Source organism: Acinonyx jubatus, chromosome A1 (genome assembly GCF_027475565.1).
Source record: "Acinonyx jubatus isolate Ajub_Pintada_27869175 chromosome A1, VMU_Ajub_asm_v1.0, whole genome shotgun sequence".
Taxonomy (NCBI): domain Eukaryota; kingdom Metazoa; phylum Chordata; class Mammalia; order Carnivora; family Felidae; genus Acinonyx; species Acinonyx jubatus.
This window is the reverse complement of record NC_069380.1, coordinates 26,544,255-26,560,695: the sequence shown is the minus strand read 5'-3', so window position 1 is coordinate 26,560,695 and position 16,441 is coordinate 26,544,255.

The window sequence follows — 16,441 nt, the reverse complement described above, 5'->3', positions numbered from 1 at the left end:
AGAAGTGTTTATAAAATGATGCTAAATGGAAAAAGCAAGATATAAAATGATAAATACACTGTGATTAAAATCATGAATACGAAAAAGTTGAAGTCTGGAAGGGAATATACGAAACTCAAAAGCACTAGATGAGAGGAGAATTATGGACTTATCAGTTTGCTTTTGAAATTTCTTTTACTCTTACTGCCAATACACATATGTACACACCCACACACTATATTTTTATAGGTAATTAGAGTATATGTGAATATTCACAGCAACTCTGTGATGGTTAAAAAATGGTACACAACTCAAATATCTATCTATAAGAGACAGATTAAACAAATCCTGGCACAGACATAAAATGATCTCCTATACCACTTTAAAAATTGAAGTATATCTATTCCTATTGACATGAATATATGTCTGTGAATTACAGCCAAGTAATATTTTTAAAAGTAAATTTGCAAAAAAAAAAAGATGTATGGTACAATCATATTCACATAAAATTTAAAACTATATTAATATTTGTGAGTATACACACAGGAAAAAAAGAGTTTGGATTAACAGACCTTAAATGGAGGGATAATTATGAGATCACATATTTTCATTTCCTACATTAATCTATTTCTGTAATGTCTGCATTGTGTGTAACCTTGCATTACATGTGTCATTGGAAAAAACATTTTAAATTTTTGAAATATTTATTTATTTACTTATTTTGAGAAAGAGAGAGAGCACATGGGTGACTGGGGGAAGGGTAGATAGAGAGGGAGAGATAGAATCCCAAATAGCCTCCATGCTGTCAGTGCGAGATTATGACCTGAGCTGAAAACAAAGGTCAGATGCTTCACCAACTGAGCTACCCAGGCACCCCTGGAGAAAACATTTTAAAGAGTAAAAATTTAATTTAAAAAATCAAAACAACTAGAATATGGAAACTTTAGAAGTAATGGGGGGGGGTAAAATCTAAGAGGAGTTTTGAGGAGTGGTCAAGATTAGCAGTATACAGGAAGATAGTGTAACTAAGGCAATGAAAATAAGGGGTCACGCTAAACTCTAAAACTTGAGCAGGAGTTACAATGACCATAAGTTGAGGGGTAGCAGGAATGAGAAAAATATCTAATATAAAGTTGGGAGAAGGTTTTTGACAGGGTACAAAGGATTCAATGTTCCTCTAGAGTCCTGAGAAAAAGTGATGGGAAACTTCAGAAAGGTAGAAAAGGAGAGGCAGCAAAATCATGGAAAAGTGAGGTTGAGAATGACTGGCTAACAGTGAATAAAACAGCACAAAAGAAAAACAGGAGGAGAACAAACAGAATTTATGAGAGGACTCGTAACATATGGCTGATTTACTAAGAGCCAGTCAAGCACAAAGTAATCTGGCTTCAAACCCATTAACCTGAAACCTGCTTTCTTGCCTCCAAATAGCAATCTGAACTTCAAAATGCAGTTTGTCTGCCCTTAACAAGTTCAGCAAATTTCAGTTGAAAATCACCGTTCCTATATATCACTTTAGTCTGTGTCACCATGTCTCAGATGTTCCTGGGAATTGGGGCAGCTAATTTGCTCAGGCTGGGAGAGCTGACAAGGGTATATGGCACCACTCAGCACAAAAAGTCAAATGACTGGCTCTGTGACTTACAGGCACATTCAAATGACTACATGCTTCAGATTCCTAGTCTAAAGAATGGGTATAACATCAAAGAATTGTGAGATTCAAATGATAGACATGCTAACTCAGGGCCTGGGACATAGCAGACACACAATCAGTATTTCTGACTGAACAATGAACCGATGTGTAGGCACCATACAGTACTGTGCATGGAAAGAAGTTATAGGAAAGGCAAAATCCTGGTGGATTCTGTCACTGCAGTAATGTCCTTTTAACAGTAAAGTCTCCCATTTACTGCATCTACTACTGTTACTGCCCTTCATAAGAGAACTTCCTGGGGATCTGTAACCCATTCTCAACTTTGAAAGGGTATTGCTGTGCTTTTCGCTTTTTCTCTTTAGAACTGTAAAATCTAAGGGGTGCCTGGGTAGCTCAGCCGGTTGAGCATCCCACTCTTGATTTCAGCTCAGGTCACGATCCCAGGGTCAGGGGATCAAGCTCCGTGTTGGGCTCCACACTGAGTGGGGAGCCTGTTTAAGATTCTCTTTCTCTCCTCCCCTCTGCCCTTCTCCCCTGTTGACACTGTCTCTCTAAAATTAAAAAAAAAATTAAAAAAAAAGAACTATAAAATCTAAAATGGTGACGGCTGTGTCTTCATACCTCAAGGCAAATAACCTACCAACACTATAAAGCCATGAAGAAAAGAAAGTATTTCCAGGTTTTCCTCAGGTCCTCAGAGACCGTGCTGGTGCCAACCTCTTGGTAGTGAGGAGTGATCCTCACTGGTGAAGGAGAGATCCCAGAACATTTGGCAATGTTCAGGCAAAGTAATTTTGAGGACCTAATTGTGAACAGCACATCAAAAACGGATACCTTTTACTTGAAAGGCATAAGACTAAGCATACCCTATGGACTAGAATTTCCTAATCTAGGCCCATGGATCCCAAAGAGGTCCATGGATAGAATTCATGAGGGCACTTAAACTCAGATGGGAAAAAATTAGATGTGTATTTTCACCAACATCCAGCTAAAATTTAGCATTTGCTTGCAACATGAATTGAGGCAACAAATCATGGTAGCGGTAATGGTACTTCCACATTTGTCACCAACACAAAGTCACAGATACTTTCATATCTCCTTGTAATTGTTGCTGATATTTCAAAATATCATGTATATCATCACTTCTAAGCAGTTTGAAATTACGGTAGTCAGGGGCGCCTGGGTGGCTCAGTCGGTTAAGCCTCCGACTTCAGCTCAGGTCACAATCTCACGGTCCGTGAGTTCGAGCCCCGCGTCGGGCTCTGGGCTGATGGCTCAGAGCCTGGAGCCTGCTTCCGATTCTGTGTCTCCCTCTCTTTCTCTGCCCCTCCCCCGTTCATGCTCTGTCTCTGTCTGTCTCAAAAATAAATAAACGTTAAAAAAAATTAAAAAAAAAAAGAAATTACGGTAGTCATTATACCACTCTTAAACCTAATATAATGTGTTAATAAAAAAGCATATATGTTACTACAAAACAACTTTGATTTAATAATTTAATAGCTAAAATTGTAATCAATAGAATCAGTTCCTAATCATTTCATGCATTTTATTTCATGCACTCACATACTTCACGATGTCCTGAGAAACAGGACATAGACTCCAGCCAACTATAAAAGATGATAAAAGATGTCCATGACACTAAAATGGTTAAGAAAACCTGACTCTAGGTTTTCAACTTGTCCAACAATTGAAAGCATTATGTAGGCACCAGTCTCACTGCTCGAAACACTTTTAAATGGGAAGACAAAAACATTTGAGAATCTGCAACCATTCTGATATGTACAAGTTATTTGTATTGACTAAAAATTTCAAAATTAATGACATAACTTACATTATGGAGCAGCCTATGAATGTAACAATCCAATCCGAATTCTTTTTATTACCTTTAAGCATAGGGTTAAAAACACAAGTATCTGAGTCAAGGACTTGGCTTTGAATCCTATCTCAAATTTACTATCTGGCCTTGGGCAGGCCAGTAAACCTCTCTCAGCCTCATTTTTCTCATCTACAAAATGTGAATGATAATATCTGCCTCAAAGCATTATTAAGAGGTTTAAATAGTACAGGCAAAACACTAAATAATATATGCAAAGTACTTAGCACAGTACCTGACAAAGTAAGCACTCAATAAATTGTTTTATTTTAGTTATTAATACCATCTAAGTCATAATTTATATTGAGTCTTTAAGATGATTTCTTTAAAAGATTATATAATTAAGAAGCAATATAATACACTCCTTCAGAACACAGACTCCAACAACAGACTACCTGGGTTTGAATTTACCTCTACCACTTACAAGCTGTGTAACTCTAAGTTACTTACTTTTTGGGATTCAGCTTCCAGACCTATGAAATGTGGAAAATAATAATATCTACCTAAGAGAATTGTTACAAGGATCAAATTAGTAACCATACATGAAGCACATTAAAAAGTGCCTGGGACACAGTAAATACTTGGTAACTGTCAACTACTATTATTATCATCATCAGTAGTTACTATACAATGGTTTCCCATCAAACTCAAGAACTCTTCCTTTTTCCTTCATCTGAATTTTAGTGAAGATTTATTATAAATGAAGTAGAATTAGTCCCACTTAAAGGAAAGTATTTACATGAATATATTTTGATGTTAATAAGAACATGGCAGGGAAGAAATTCAGCTACAATTATGCCTTAGGGGGGGATAAGAAGACCCCACTTACCATGGTTTTGTAACCAAGTCAAAGCTTACACACGGAAGATTCTTTAAAGTTTGAAATGCTTCTTTTATGGCCACAGATCTGTGTCATGTAGGAGCAAACATAACTTTGCTTCTGTACCTTTAAACGACTGTAGAGAGGGGCCTCTGTGGCCCAGGCTGGAGCTCACCTTGGAGAAAGGAGCCATGGAAATGCTGGGCTCAGTGACAACAGCAAGGGCCACGTCAGCATCACGAGAACAGAGATGCACCTGTTTCCCAGCAGGGGACCGGCCTTGCTCCTCACCTGGTAATTAGTATGGTTTGACTCAATTTAAAACCTACACAAACCACTGATCTCTGAGAATATAACTGACGTCATTTTCTGAACTAAGAGTAACAGTAAAAACAACCATAATAATAGTAACAAACACATTCACTTCTCCCCATCTTTTAAAGTAGTTGAATAATTAGTAACTCAACAATCAGTCATCATAGCAAAATGATGAAGCAGGTGAAATTATTGTCACCATCATTTTATTTCACTGTTATTTACTTAGGAGCTTGAAGAATTCAGGGTTCTTTGCTGAATATAATATTAACCCTCCCAGCATGTAAGATAAAGAATACTAAAAACAAATTATGGTACATACCCCAATAATTCTAATTAATGCTCGTCACCATTCCCAGTACTCAACAAAAATGTAAGTGCTGAATCTGATGTTTTAAACTAATGATCAAAAGACTACCAGACCATTAATGTTAAAAGTCAGAGGCAATAAATCTTTCGGTTTTCCCCAGATGCACACAGAGGCATCCCTTGGAAATTTCATTTTCCAACACATATGGCAAAAGGTTTGTTCCCAGGAAGGAGAAAAAACAAGTTGTTTCTACCAGGAAAGGAAAATTTGGCATGCTCTCAGTTTAGTGACCAGAGAGTGCCATGTAGTAGTAGAATCTAGGCAGATTGGCAATTAAGGGGCTCTCCTCTTTGATGCTCTACTCATGCCAGTATTATTATTTCCAACCTCCCTTAATGGTGTCCAAAGTAAAACATTCCAGCTGAGGGATTAAAAGCTGCCCTTGCAATGCTGTCTTTCAATACCACAAGGGGCTTTTCAAAGCACCCCAGGGAGAGGCGGAACTGGTCTTTAGTGCTTGGACCACTGGAGCTCAACCATCCTGAGATGCTTTCCGAATCCCCAGGCTGCTGAGCGTGGTTCTCAACTCTACTCATATGATCCTGTAGTGGAGTGGAGTGCTTTGACAATTCAGATTAAGGCAAGACATCTGATCTGAAGTCTTTGGTCAAAAAAGCCTTAGAACAAAGTTACGAATGTGCCCTCTGTATCGACAGGTGGGGTAAGGAGAAGACAAAAGAGAAATCCAAGAATATGTATATCCATGTTTATACATCCACACAACTGGTATTTGGTGGCAAATTATCTATTTGATCAAATTTCTTTCAGGATCATTCAAAATAAAATACTTGCACAGGAAGTCTTAAGATGGAAACTTTAACAATGGAAAATTCTCTTCTTATTTAACTAAATAAGTCTACATATCCTTAATTATCATAGTTAAGTGTTCATTCTAGTATGAGAATATTCTTCCTTAAAACCAATGTGGCTTGTCACTTCCCAGATTAAACACCTTCAGTGGCTCCCTTGTGCCTAAAAGTCAAAATCCTAATACTTCCGGATACAAGCAAGACCTCTTTGGTCTGCCCCTACCTACTTGTCTAGGCTCATTTACCTCTGTGGCTGCAAGGATGTTCAACCTCTCTGCAAGTCCTCAAATTGTTTTTCACACTCCTTCACACCTCTCAGCCCTCACTGACACTACCCCTGTACCTAGAATGTTTTGATTTTACAGCAGATTGACAAATATTTATTCTTCTTTCCCAACTCAGCAAAGATGACCTCCCCTATAAAGCCTTTGTTAAATCTCCTATCCCAGGAAAGACTGACCCACTCTTTTCTTTATGTCCACAAAATGCCCTGTCCACTCCTGCCTTCCTGCCCACCACAGCATTTAACTGTACTGTTTTTAGTTGCCTTATGGAGAAATGACTCAAATTCAGAACGCTGCACATGTTAAGGTATGCAATTTCATAAGTTTTCACATATGGTTATACCCGTGAAGCCACCACATTCAAGATAATGAACATATTTATCTGCTACCTCTGAAGTTTTTCATCTTTCCCTCTCACCCTTCCCCGTCTTTCCCTACCCCCAGGCAAACACCAATTTGCTTTCTGACGCCATAAATTCATTAGCGCTTTCTATAGTTTTAGATATATGGAATTATACAGTATGAACTCTCTTTATTCTGTCTTGCTTCTTTTGTTCAGCATAATTATACTGAGATTCATCCATGTTGTTGCACAAATCAATAGTTCATCAGATTTTATTCCTGAGTAGTTTCAGCATGGGTATGGATGCTGCAGTGAGTTTGTCCTTTCCTCTGTTGATGAGCATTGGAGTCGTTTCAACTTTTTGACTATTACAAAGTACAATGCTATGAACATTTATATAGAAGTCTTTGTACAGACACGTTTTCTTTCTTCTTGGGTAAACATTTAAAAGTGAGAATAGAGGAATCATATGGTAGGTGGATGTCCAATTTTTTAAAAAACTGACAAACTACTTTCCAAAAGGACTGTGCCATTTTATAGTCCCACAGTGTGTAAAAGCTCCATTTCCTCCATATCCTCATCAATACTTTAAATAGCTAGTTGTTTTAATTACAGCCTTTCTAATGCATCTATCATATTATCCCATTGGGGTTTTAATTTGCATTTCCCTAATGGTTAATGATGTTGAGCATCTTTCCATGAGTTTATTTGCCACCCATATTTCTTCTTTGGTGGAATATCTGTTCAAATTATTTGCCCATTATTTGAGAGGACTGTTCGTTTTCCTATTAATTTTTGAGAGTAATTTATAAACTCTGGATGCAAATCCTTTATCAGATATATTTGCAAATATTTTCTCCCAATCTATGGTTTATGTTTGCATTTTCTTAACAATATTTTTTGAAGAACAAATTTTTAAATTTGATAAAGGCCAATTTACCAATTTGTTTTTTTATGGATTGTGGTTTTGATATCATATCTGAGAAATCTTTGTCAAATTCAATGTCACAAAGATTTTTTTTCATATGTTTTTTTGACAGGATTCATATTTTTTGGTTTTACATGTATGTCTATAATCTATTTTGTATCCATCTAAAAAATAGGGACACGTGGGTGGCTCAGTCAGTTAAGCGTCTGTCTTTTGAAATTGGCTCAGGTTGTGATCTTTTTGATCAAGAGATCAAGCTCTGTGTCAGGCACACTAAGTGTGGAGTATGCTTGGGATTTTCTCTTTCCCTCTCTTTCTGCCCCTCCCCCACATGCATGCACACTCTCTCTCTCAAAGTAACTAAACATTAAAAAAAAATAAAAGCAAAATTAAATTAAATTTTTTTTAATAAAAACAAAAAATATACTATAAGGTATGGTTCAATGTTTACTTTTCCCCTTATGGATATCTAAGTGTTCCAGAGCCATTTGTTAAAGAAACAATCGCTATTCCATTGATATGCCTTTGCACCCGTATCTAAAATCAATTGTCTCTATATGCGTGGATCTGCTTCTAACTCAGTCACTCCAGTAATCTATTTGTCTATTATAATACCAGAACCTACCTCACTCTGATTACTGAGCTTGATATCAGGTAGTTTTAGTCCTTCAATTTTGTTCTTCTTTTTCAAAGTTGCTTTGGCTATTCTAGGTTCTTTGCATACCCGTGTGACCTTTTAGATTCATCTTGTAATTTTAAAAACTTCTGGCATTTTGATTGGGGTTGCATTGAATCTACAGATCAATTTGGAGAAAAGTGACATCATTACAATATTGAGACTTCAGTTCTAGCTCTCCATGTATTTAGGTCCTCTTTTTCTCAGCAATATTTTAAGTTTTTTCAGTGAAAAGGTTTTGCACATCTTTTGTTAGATTTATCCCTAAGTATTTTATATTTTTGGTGCTATTGTAAATGGCACTTTTATTTCATTTCTTATTGTTAATTGCTAGTATATAGTACTATAATTGATTTTTATATATTGATATGCCATCCTGGAATCTTGCCAGAGGATACTGGAATTAAGAATTAAGATTAACATCTCAATGCCTAGAAGGACAAAGGAAGTTGGTCACAGCTACATAGAGAAAAAAAGTTGTGCTGTGGAGATATTTACAACTGGTAGGGGAGAGAGGACAAGCAAAGACACATCTTCAGCATTTTTGTTTCTCTGTCTTTGGCCTAGATGGTTTCAGAGAGTCTTTGAGCTCATTAGCCAAGTGGTACAGAAAAAATTCTACTACTAATGCACGTGGTTCTTGCTACAATAGTTTCTGAAATGTGAAACAGTATAATCCCTCGCCTCAGAAGAAGAACCCCAGGGGACCAATAGCAACAACGCTTCACTTTTCTTTAGGTCTTGAATCCTTTAGGCTGGTTTCTGCTTATTTTTCTCATCTTGCTATGACCGAGTTTCCCTAACAGATATCTAGTCCGTACATTTCAGAACTGGGACTTAAACGGGAGTATCTCCTCTATTTTTCTATTTGCATTTTGAATGATTAGTCTTGGGTTCCTGACTCTAAATTGTACATATTAATTCATGTTGACTGCCTGCATAACTAAATCTGCTTATATTCCGCTGACCTCACATCCATAAATAGGATGCCTGCTTCACAATGCAGTAGGTCTTGTTTGCTGCACTCATCCTCCACAATAGAAAACTCAGAGGTCACATGTTTCTCCATCCTTCACATCACCAGAGCTCTATCTGCTCCAGACACAAAAGAAAGGATTCTATTGTTACCAACCCCAGAACACAAACCACTTCTCTACTTCACACTACACAGAAACTTCAAGGCATGTTCCTAATTGAAAAGACTTTTGGTTGAATATGAGCATTTTCAGCTACATCCATGTCTCTAGATGGCCATCACTGTCAGAAGCATCATTGTTGAGTATGAATGGCACACCGTATGAAGGGAAGAGAGAAACAGAGACACCAGGGGGAATGCGTACAGAATTAACATCAAAGAATGAAGTCTGGTCAGAAGTCCCTCAACCTGCTTTCTATTTCTCTGTGTTGATGTAACAGTCATTCAGGAAGCCTCTGTCACCACTTTAATCGGGGTCTTGTACACCTGTGAGGCTCTAACACCTCTTACATTCATGCTCGCTCGCTCTCTCTCTCTATCAGTCATTGCCTGTGGGCCCTAAATTTCTTTCATATAAACTAAAAAAAAAAAAATTTACAACATAAGACATTTTTACAGCATAAGAAAACACAATTAAGCCTAAATAAGAAAACAAATAATCAATAAGCTTACCAGCCAGAGATTACCACTCCTGACATTTGATATATATTCTCCCAGAATTTTCTCCTGTTACAAAATTTTCAACAAAAATGAAATCATAAAGTTATCCACTATTGTCTTCTAAGTTGTCAGGTAGGTAATAGGGCAGAAAGACATGTTGATTACTTTTTGGTGCAATCTTAGCAAAAGAAGTAACATGTTACAAAGAACATCAGACCTTCAACCAAAGCTATAAAATAATTATGGTGTGTATTACCTCCAGCCAGCCCAAGCAGAATTAACTAGCAAATGGAGAAATCTCCCACTAATTAGAAAACCACAGCTAGAATACTGTCACTCGCCCAGATCACATGAAACACCTGTCCACAGAAAAAGTTCTTTTTTTTTTCCTATAGAATATCATTTTATTTTTATTTTTTTTAATTTTATTTTTTTAATTTAAAATGCTAAATTGGATGCTAACATCCAAATTAGTTAGCATATAGTGCAACAATGATTTCAGGAGAAGATTCCTTAATGCCCCTTACCCATTTAGCCCATCCCCCCCCCCACAACCCCTCCAGTAATCCTCTGTTCTCTATATTGAAGAGTCTCTTATGTTTTGTTTCACAGAAAAAGTTCTAAGCAGCCTATAGGTGCATGTGGTTGCACACTTGGGGGCTGAGAAAGTGACAAGAGTTGAGGTCATGTCATTACTGGTGAGAAAAAGGAAACACTTGATAAGTGCCAGAGATCCAGAAAAAAAACATGTGTATGATGTAGGCGATAAAACATACCACTTGTCATGGTTTGTTTGTTTGTTTGTTTGTTTGCTTGTTTGTTTTTGAGAGCAGGGTAGTGGGGAATCAGCAGGGGAAGGGCAGAGAGAGGGAGGTTGAGGGCCCCAAGTGGGCTCTGTGCTGACAGTAGCAACTTCGATGTGGGGCTCGAACTCAGGAACCTTGAGATCATGACCTGAGCCAAAGTGGGAGGCTTAACTGACTGAGCCACCCAGGCACCCCCACTTGCCATTTTCATGTACATCCATGTCTCTTGCTGGACTGGAAATCCTCAGTAGGTGTCATTACTCCTTTTTAGCTTGAGTGCCTGGCACTGAGTAAGGATGTGCTGAATGAATTTAGGGGCTGTCCAGAGCAGTTGAATTGAAACTGATTGGGCAGAAACTAGCCTATGTAACACACTAGAAAAAAAAAAGATGAAAGTATAATCTCTAGCTATAACTGTCCCATCGTGATTTTGGTGGAAGCAAATCCTGGATATGTTAAAGGTAAATGTTAGTAAATAAGCTGGAAAATATCCAGGCTCTAGACATCTTTAATCCAATTTCTTACACACCCCATTTTCCAACTTCCAGTCAAATATATTTTCACTAAGGCACACTGTTTCCAAGGTTAATGTGTGTTGTGAATGGAAAAAAATGGGTTAAAGATAATTATACCAGATGCCCAATATGGTATATTAATTGAGAAATGCCCCCCCCCAAGTCCCTTTTTCTCTCTGTATCCATGCCGTTTGATATTTGACTTTGTAGCTTCTCCCATCAAGAGGTAGACAGAATCTATTCCCCCACTCCCTGAATCTAGGTTGGCCTTACGACTTTGTTTTGAGTAACAGAACACAGGGGAAGTAAAGGTGTGCGAGGTCCAAGGTCTCAAAAGACCTACTCTCTCAGAACTCTGCCCAGTCACCAAGCTGGCCTGCTGGCTGGTGGGAGACAAGAGGCCATGTGGCCTGCCATCCTCATTACTCCAACTGACCGCCAACCACCGGACATCTAACCATCCAGCCCTGAGCCATGCTGCCTTGTGAACAGAGGCATGACATCTCAGCAAAGAATCTGGAAAATGCAAATTAGAACCGCAACTAGATATCACTAGATACCTATCAGGTAGCTAAATAAAAAATAGTGACAACACCCAAATACTGGCAAGGATGTGGAGACACCAGACCACTCATACACTACTGGTGGGAATGCAAAATGGTACTACCAGTGTGGAAAACAGTTTGGTAGTTTCTTATAAAGCTAAACATAAAACTACCCACCAATTGTACTCTTGAGGATTTATCCCAGAAAAATAAAAGCCTGGGACGCGTTCAAACAAACAAAAAAAACCTATACATGAACATGCAAAGCAACTTTACACATAGTAGTCAAAAACTGGAAACAACCCAGAAGTTCTCTGACGGGAAAATTATTAAAAAGCTGGACTACTCCTTAACAATAGAATGGAACAAACTATCGGTACACCCACCTTAAATGAATCTCCAGGGAATTATGCTGAATGAAAAAAAAAAAGCCAATCCCAGAAGTCCACATATTGTATTTATTTTTTTTTAATTTATTTTTTGGTAGAGCATAAGTGTGGGAGGGGCAGAGAGAGGGGGACAGTCTCTGGACTGACAGGCTGACAGCAGTGAATCTGATGTGGGGCTCAAACTCACGAACTGCAAGATTGTGACCTGAGCCGAAGTCAGACACTCAACCTACTGAGCCACCCAGGTACCCCTCACATACGGTACTTATATAACACTCATGAAATGACAAAATTATAGAACCTGGAAAACAGGTTGATGGTCGCTGGGGTCACTATGAGGATGGGCAAGATAGGAGATCGGTGTGGGCTTAAAAAAGAATAGGGCAAAATGGAGGATCGTCCCTATGGTGGAAATACTCTCTATATTAACTGTATCAGTCAGTCCCCCAGTTGTGATATTGCACTACAGTTTTGCAAGACGCTACCATGTGGATAAACTATGTAAAACATACAAGAGAACTCTATTATTTCTTATAACTGCAAGTGAACCTATAATTATCTCAAAAAGCTTAATTTACAGCTAACTACGTGAGTGGCTTTGGGCAAGTTACTGAAGGAACTTGTAAGCTCTGGTTTTCTTGCCTGTAAAACAGGGATAAAATAGTACCTATGTAATAGGGCTTAAATTAGATGATTAAGAGAAGTGATATTTATAATACTCTTAGAGGATGATTAGTATGCAATAAATGTTGTTATTGATTATATTAGGAGCAAGAGTGACAAATAACAAACCCAAACAGTAACAAAAGTAATAAGCATAGTCCCAAATAACGATGTTGATTGTTTAAAGTTCAGTCAGATTTTTGGGGCATGAAAGCAAGGCAAAGATTAGCAATTCATATGTTATCAAGGTGCTAACCAGAAAACAAACCTAAAGCAAGGAACAGGAGGCCTTATTTGCCCAAGGACCAGGAAACAGAGAAAGGTAGCTCTGTTCTAGAAAAGGCTATACAATGGGATCAAGTTAACACATGTGTCAGAAAGTTAAGTAGATGAAAACCTGGGCTGGAAATTGATTAGTCCCTATAATATGCCTAAAGATATATAATTAGGGGTGCCTGGGTGGGTCAGTTGGTTGAGAGTCCAACCCTTGATTTCGTCTCAGGTCATGATCTCACAGTTCGTGTGGGTTTGAGCCCCCAGTCGGTTTCCTCACTGACAGTGCAGAGCCTTCTTAGGATTCTCTCTCTCCCTCTCTCTTTGCCCCTCCTCCTGCTCCCATGCATGCTCACTCTGCCCCACTCAAAAATAAATAAATAAACATTAAAAAATACATTAAAATCTATATAATTAAACATATATCCCAAGAATCACAGAATCTTGGAGATAAGTTAAATCTATCTCCCATTTAACTTCTAAATCCCTCCTATTACGCTGAAATAGTCTCTACAATGCCTGATATGGAAAATGTCTCACTTAAAAAAAATGATAGAGGGGCGCCTAGGATAATAAATTTTTAACAAGTGATGGAGATGGAGATAATGGAGAAGCCACTACCCTTCCCAATAATTGTAAAATTCTAAATCAGAGGTGGACATTCCAAACTGCACATGAGAATCATCTGATAAGCACTGAAAGTAAGGGTTAATGGTTTCCACATGATATGACATTTTATATCACCCTGGAATGATAAAGAGGATTGTCTCTTCAGTGTAGATATCAGCCGCACTTTAAGGTAACTACTTTGATGGTGTCTGAATCTAGCCAGGGTACAGGATAATCAAGCCACATTATTTTTAGGCACGTCCATCCATCCACTCAACAGATAGTCATTGACCATCTTCTATGTGTTGAGTGCCATATTAGACGCTGGAGCTACAATTATGAGCAAGAGTGACACAGTCTCTACCTTCACAAAACTTACATTCTATCAGGAGAGGAATAGAATTGCTTAATCATTCATAAAATGTACAATGATGGAGATTCCTGAGCAGCTTTGGGAATACCTCATTGGATGCACAAGCATCTGCTCATCAACAGCGTAAGACTCTCTTCCATACAATGATGTGCTGTGAAAACACCGCTCAATTATTTGTTTGTTCGTTTATTTTTGCCATCTACATAATGAAAATAAACACTTCATAGATCATCATCAAAGAGTATTCTGGGTCGTTTCAGTGTACTTTCTAGAAAGCTGAAAACTATCACCTTAGGCTAAAATTTTACTTAAAACCTGTAAAAACCAAATCCTAAAACGAGCCATTGTGCACTGCTCTACAACACTAAAACAGGCAAATGATTGTAATTTACTTTCAATGGCCCCCAGTGACCATTATGAATGTCAGTACCACATATTCCCTTCAAACTCTCCTGGGGTGTGCAGAGGACCGGAAGGCTCACTGCACACCATAGCCTGCTATCTGTGCATGCTCCCCCAGCCCTCCCTCTAACCGGGGAGGACATCAGCATGCTTGCCCCACGCTGCACATCCGAGTACTGTGACGCTTTGTTTCCTTTAGGGCCTGGTAACTCCACTGGCTTTATCCATACTGTCTGCCTCCGCCATCATTCCTTCCCTCTAACCTGCTCTCCTGCTTGTATTTCATAAGCTAGATCAAAAATGGAAATTTCCAAGGGAACCCAAACAACAGGCACTATACATAAATTTAAAGTAAAAAGACCCCTTTGCCCAAAACAGAGTTCAAATGCAGCAGATTTGTAGAAAAAATGTTTAGGGAGCCAAAGGGTTCTTCTTTTCAGGATCACAAATTTTCCAGAGGGCTAACAAAGAAAAAACAAAGGAGCAAGTACTACTGGTCTGGCAGTATGAATTATGTCAATTATGATTATACAACATTTTTCCCTACAAAGAGTTCAAGTATTTGTCCTATTATCTCGCTTATTTTCCCCAAATTCCTGAGACACAGAAAAAGGCAAGCATAATTCCTACTACTTTGAGAGTCAAGCTGTGATTGCCAAGAGTCTAAGGGAGTTGCCCAAGTCACAGAAAGAGGCCTGAGGGTCTTCCTGCTTCCTTGCCCTCATTTTCTTTCTAGGAAAGAACACGTCCAGAGCAGAAATGCCCGGGGGGACCCAATCTTCCTCTGAGATAGAGAAATTGAGGTTGAAAATAAATAAATAAATAAATAAATAAATAAATAAATAAATAAATAAATAAAATGCCAAGTTCCTCAGAACTAAGAATAGTAAAAAAAAATTTTTTAATCTTTTCAGTCTGAAGGAAACCACCTTTTCACAGGAAACCTAATGGAAAGTACCTAAAACATAGGAAAACCTACATCTTTCTATACCACCATATGTGCTTGTCACCTTTCCAAACACCTTGAAATTGCTTCAGATGAATGCAGCAACTCTGAGGGCACATTTCACACAGTGAAGAAAACAATCTATATACAACTGTTTGCATACTTTAACAGAAACCCCTGCGTTAGCATGTTACAAATCTCAACTCCCTGCCCACCATCTTGGATGTCTCCTCAGTTCCCTGCAGTAGACTGGATTGCCTGCAGGTGAATGTCAGTCATTCCATTAGGACCCGCCTCTGCTTGCCTTTCAACTATAGGGACCTGGGCACCTCTTCTCCCTCCTCATTTGTGTCCGCTCAGTCACCCAGGATTCTTGCTATACGATATAACATTTTTAAGCGTTCCCAATGTTCTCACCGCTTGAGGCCAAGTCTGTGTCACTTTCCAGGCTCAATTAGTAAAATACTACAAACCTCTACAAAAGAATTGGACACAGTGTTCCAAGCGGCCAGAGAACAGGAAGGGAAACAAAAACAATAAAATAAAAGCATGTGTTTCTGACCTTCTCTAGGTCATGCTGCCTTCTGCAAATCTATTTCATGCACATCCTCCTCCTTTACTTTTTGTACGGCTAATGTCAAATAAAGCTGGACTTATTAGTGCAACAATATTGAGAATAATTGAGAATAATAGTTAATGTGCCCGGGTTTACCTGGGATGGATATGACTGCTGAGATCTATCTCGAAGGATAGCTCAGCGTGGGCAAAAGTTTACAGAATTCTTCTGGCAATATGCCCATTAGATGAGAGACTTGTAAGTTACGTGAGAAACTCATAAATTAAAACGGCTCCGGGACAATTTAAACTTCCCGACCACTTACTCTCTGTTCTGAGCTCTAGGACCCATGTAAGCTACAGATGTAGCCACCTGACTTCTTCCACACAAACCTCCCCCCTCCAATTTTCCCTTTATTCCCTGTGCTGTCAACAGCCTACTGTTGAGAAGGACAAGGAGGTGGGCAGGTGGTAGCGATTATTTGTTCTTCAGGTCATCCAAGTCTCAGTTTCCTGAGATGATCGGGGGTGGATACATTGGCTTTCTTTTTATGATCAGATCTGAGTTTTCTTCCTTATTAACTTCCTCACCCGTTTCATTAACCATGGGATGAAATTTGAATTTAATTCCCTATGATTACTCCCATGTTTTTTAAGCAGCAGTAGTTCTAGTAAGTA